Here is a 5,584-nt window from a genome sequence, read left to right as displayed (position 1 = left end):
AATCCTTTTTACTGAAATTGCCAGCAAGCAGAATAGCAATTTGGCTTTTCACTGATAGGATTTTTACCTGACATCTTTCTGGAATGTGAGATTTAAAAGAAGCTGGGGAGTGGGGGTGGGGAGAAAACAGGCTCTTAAGAATGAAAAGCATAGGCTTTGATACCCATCTCTGTGATTGGACAAAAATGGCTTAATTCCAACTTTTACTTCTATCCATGAAGGAGAGACTCCCATGAAATACTCCTTGCCCCATTGTTAGAACAAAATACAAAACATAGCAGATTATATTCAACAATTGCTGTTTTAGGTGAAAAGCAATATAGAACTATGATCCTTAGTAGAAAGGAAAAATAAGGTAAACCCTCCAATTGAATCAGCTTAACCTGGGGGAAGTTTCTGGTGAAAATCTTTTCACCAGAAGGAGGAACCCAAACAGAGACCAACGGCAGCTAGATTTGGGGGCATAGAATACTGGAAAGGAAGGTACTACATAATCAAAGAGCTCCAGAAATCTGCATAGGGTCACTCTGAGCCTCTAGCTAAATACTAATCTGCTCATGTATAGGGAGAAAGCCCATGAAGCTGGGCAAAGAAGAACAGGAAAAAACAAAGACAATGACTGGGGAGCTGCAAGCTGAACAATTCTCAGAGTTCACCTATGGCTGGAAATATTCAAGTTCCCACTAGCCAAAGTACAGAAACATTGCTGAATGCATATGTATACCAAATGGAATTTTTTAGGGGCGAAAAACACAAAATCTAAATACAATTTTACTGGACGGAATTGAGAGCATATTAAACACTACCAAAGAAAAGATTAATGAATTTGAAAACATACAGAAGAAAAAAATCCAAAACAAAGAACAAAGAGAAAAAAAGATTGAAAAGTGTCAACAGTCTTATTGTCAAAAATGTCCACAATCTCAAAGGGCATAACACATATGTAACTGGAGTTCCAGAAGGAAAAGGAGAGAAAATATTAAAATACACAAAGGCAATTTTAAAAATCCAAGTTTTTTGTTTGTTTGTTTTAACATTCTTAGTTTATTAATCCTTTCATGAAAAATCTGCACAATCAAAAAAAAAAAAAAAAAAAAAGAAAAGAAAAATCTGCACAATCACCACAGATAAAGCCACTGCAGAATCTTTACTCCTTCTGTTGTCCAATCTCCAGCTCACTTTTTGCCAGCACCAACGTTGGCTTTTGCAGTCCCCCTGACTTTCTTCATTCTGTTTTTGTGTTCTTTGTGCTGTTTTCTTAAAGTCTTTTTCTTCTCATATAGGCCATGTCTTGCAAGTCTATGTTTGGGTTCATTTTTCTTTGCATAATCCAAGGAATCATGAATCATGCCAAAGCCAGTTGTCTTGCCACCACCAAAATGGGTTCTGAATCCAAATACAAATATGACATCTGGTGTGGTCTTGTACATTTTGGCTAGTTTTTCCCGAATTTCTGTCTTAGGTACTGTTGCCTTCCCGGGGTGAAGAACATCAATGACCATCTGTTTCCACTGAAGCAGTCAGTTGGTCATGAACTTCCTGGTCCAGATAGTTACTGTGTCATTCATGATGGTGGCCTAGTTTCAAGCAGCTGGGGAGGAAAAGACTAAAAATCCAAGTTTTGATGGAATCTATAAAATTATAGATGTAAGAAGGCCAATGAACCCAAAAAGGATAAACACATAAAAAAAAGTATCAAGAGAAATCATAATCAGATTGCCAAAGGGTAAAATGATAAGCAGAAAATATTAGATGTTGCACAGAGAAAAAGAATGAGAACAAAGAGAAAAATTATCATGGACTTCTAATCAGAAATTATGCAAACCAGAAGATAGTAGAGTGGTAACTTCAAGGAATAAGAGATAAAAGCTATCACCTAAAATGTTACAACCAGAGAAAATATCTTTCCGAAATAAAGGTGAAACAAAGCTTTTTATTTCAAACAAACAAAAGCTGAAAAGAAGTTGTCGCCACCTGACCTTTACTACAAGAAATGTCAATGAAAGTTCTCCATGAAGTAGAAAGAAGATTGATACCAAAAGGCAGCTTGGAACACTTCTCTGTGAATGAAAGATATTGTCTGGTTTTTAATTTTTAAGATAATTCTATTTATTTACTTATTTATTTAAAAGATCATCTCAAGGTCATTTAAAACAAAAACAGTAATAATGTATAGTCTTCTCAACATATTGCACTCCAACAACTGAAGATCTGTATGCAAAAAAAAAAAAAAGAAAAGAAAAAGAAACTCAATACTTTTTCCACATGATAAAAAAAATTACCTCAAAATGCATCATACACCTAAGTGTAAAAAATAAAATGTAAATCTACTAAAAGAAAACAGAGAAAATCAGTACATTGGCATAAGCAATAGTTTCTTAGGACATGAAAAGCACAAACTATTAATATTTTATGAAATGGATTTTGTCAGAGTTCAAAACATCTGCTTTTCAACCCACTCTGTTAAGAAATAAAAAAGGCAAACCCACAGAATGAGAAACAATATTTGCAAATATATATCTCACAAAAGCTTGTGTCTAGTATATATAAAGAACTCTCACAATTCAATATGAAGATGATCAGCCCAATTTCTAAAATGGGCAAAATAGGGGTGCCTGGGTAGCTCAGTCGTTTTAAGCTTCTGCCTTTGGCTCAGGTCATGATTTCAGGGTTCTGGGATCGAGCCTTAGGACCCTGAGGGTCTCCCTTTTTCTCTGCCCCTCCACCTGCTTGTGTTCTCTCTCTCTCTCTCTCTATCTCTCTCTCAAATAAATAAATAAAATATTTTTTAAAAAATAAAATAATATGAGGGAAAATATTGGGAAGACACTTTGCAAAAGAAGATATTCAGCTCAGAAGCACATGTAAAGATAGAGATGCTTAATACCATTACCCATCAGGGAAATTCACATTAAAACTATAATTAAATTCTCCATACCCACTAAAATGACTAAAATTTAAAAGACCAAAAATGTCAAGTGTTAGAATGGATGTGAAGCAATTGGAGCTCTCTTTTTTTAAAAAAAAAAAATTTTTTTATTTATTCATGAAAGACACACACAGAGAGAGGCAGGGACACAGGCAGAGGGAGAAGCAGGCTCCATGCGGGGAGCCCGATGCAGGACTCGATCCCGAGTCTCCAGGATCATGTCCTGGGCTGAAGGCGGCACTAAACCGCTGAGCCACGCAGGCTGCCCAATTGGAGCTCTCTTATGTATGTTTTTGGTAGTAATGCCAAATGGTACAACCACTATGGAAAACTCTGTGGTTCTTTTAAAGTTAAGCATGCATGTACCATATAATCCAACAATTCTGCTCCTAGGTGTTTACTGAAAAAGATGCTAACATATGTCCACATAAGGATTTTTACACAAATGTTGAAAGAAGCTTTATTATAATAACAAGTTGTAGTATGTTCATACAATGGAACACTGCCTAGCAATAAAAAAGAGTGAACTACAACTACTTGCAACCAGACGGATAGATCTCAAAAGTACTGTGCTGAATTAAAGAAGCTGGACACAAAAGAGTATGTGCCATATGCTTTCATTTATATGAAATGGTGTCAGAAGGCAGGTTGGTAGTTTAGTGGAGACTAAAGGTAAGGAGGGAGGACAGACTGCAAAAGAGCACTAGAAAGACTTTGGGATGGTGAAAATGTTCTATATGTTCACTGTGGTGGTGGTCACAGGCACATGTGTATTTTTCAAAACTCCTCAAAACTAAACTCATGTATGTTTTATTGTATTTTAATTATATCTCAATAAAGTTTATTTTTAAAAAGACACCTTTTTCATACTTATATGGATAATGGGATAATAATAGCCTCTAGCCCTTTAGGTTGTGGTGATGAAGAGAGAGGGAAAAGGCATGCAAAATACAGTAAATGCCAGGATAGAAAGTGAGTTTTTTTCCCTACAAAAGTTTGCTCAGAAAAGAGATGATTGCCTATCGTGCTGTTCACCTGGCATTTCCACTTTCCCAGAATAGGATTGCATTTGTCTCTCCCCTCTTCAAAGATAGGATACATCTACGTGACGTGTGCTATCCACTGATGGGTGAACCCCACACCACGTATCACTTCCAGTGGAAACGTGAAGAGCCAGGATGCATTTCCCCACACTCCCTTTCCACTGGCACACCAGACATAGAAGCACATGTCCAGATGCGCTCTCATTAGCTCCAACTCAGCCTCAGGGGCAGCATCATCCCACAATTCGAGATCCCAAAAGGATCTGAGCATGTGATTATGAGTTGTTTTCTCTGAAAAGGGGAGTCGATGTTTCCCAAGCATCCATGACTCTTTACTTTGTCACCATGGTGCTCAGCTTTACATGTTTATGAGAAGCCAGTTGAAGCCTCTTCCACTGCCAGGAACCATCTGTACTTCATAGGGACTGAACCCACAAGCATGGCCTCTTAGGAGCTGACCAGCAGGCCTGGTTCAGAGGTCTACATCTGCCTTTCTGCTCTCTACACATATCCTTCTGTCTGGGTTCCAAAGCCTCATGGCTGAAGCTTCTGGAATGCCCCAGGAACTGCCACATCAGATGTTTCTCAGCTTCGGTGATTCACAAATTCCTATTTGAAGGACCTTCCCAGGACAGCTATATTTTTGGAGCCCCTTTTCTCCAGCTGCCTCCAAAATAAGCTCTTCTCCACCCTCAGTTTCAGCTGACGGTGAGATGTCTGATTTGAGGCCATGCCTGTATCATCACCCTGCTCTAGGCTTTGAAGATGTGGCGATGCTCTATTTTATGTGATGGAAGTTGTTGCAATGCCGGATGCCAGACAGGTCTGTGCCACTAGCCTGGCATCCTGTTTTTCCATATGGCTCCAAAGCAGTTGCTTTGAGCTCTCAGTCCCCAGAAGTGGGGCTCCCCTGAGGTATATCAGCACAAGAAAGAGCATGTAGAGCACAGTTGGGTGTGTATGAGTACACAGCTTTGGACAGAAGAAACCCAGCCACTGAAGGCCTACTGCACCCTCTACTGAGTTCGGAGCCACATCATGTGCTCAGGATGGAGAAAGGCTACTCCTCCATCTCATTTCACTCTAAGGGAGTTAAGAAACCCAAACCAATTCTATTAATTTTATCTTCTGAGACTGACTCTCCTAGAACCTGACACCATATTTCTTGGACAGTGCACTGACTGGGGCCAATGTCATCATTCCTGATGGGGTCCATTTAGCTTCTGCAGGAAAATGCCATTTACATGGACAAGGATGGTGACAAGATGGGGCTTATGATCAAGGGGTCTAACTTGAGGAAGGATCATCCTGAGGGTGCAATGGAACAGATAAGAGCTTGGGCTCAGAAGCTGGTCAGCCAGGCTTGTGTTTGAATCCAGCTCCACATTTAATAGTTGGGTGACTTCGGCAAGATACTGCACATTTCCAACATTGTTTCCTCACCTGTACAAATGGAGATCAGGGTATATCAAAACATTAAAGGAGCATTAACAGAGATGATGCAGGGTCACCCAGATGGCTCGGTCAGTTAAGTGTCTGCCTTGAGCTCAGGTCATGATCCTGGAGTCCCAGGATTGAGACCGAAGTCAGGCTCCCTGCTCAGCAGGGAGCA

General features: G+C 39.5%; 1 pseudogene; it reads right to left on the bottom strand.

Annotated features, from left to right (window-relative positions):
- Positions 1-1,084: 1,084 nt before the first annotated feature.
- LOC144323863 (small ribosomal subunit protein eS24 pseudogene) lies at positions 1,085-1,583 on the bottom strand (annotated as a pseudogene).
- Positions 1,584-5,584: the final 4,001 nt, after the last annotated feature.

Source organism: Canis aureus, chromosome 11 (genome assembly GCF_053574225.1).
Source record: "Canis aureus isolate CA01 chromosome 11, VMU_Caureus_v.1.0, whole genome shotgun sequence".
NCBI classification, from domain to species: domain Eukaryota; kingdom Metazoa; phylum Chordata; class Mammalia; order Carnivora; family Canidae; genus Canis; species Canis aureus.
Note: the sequence above shows the minus strand (reverse complement) of the source record. Positions and strands in the feature narration are given on the sequence as shown.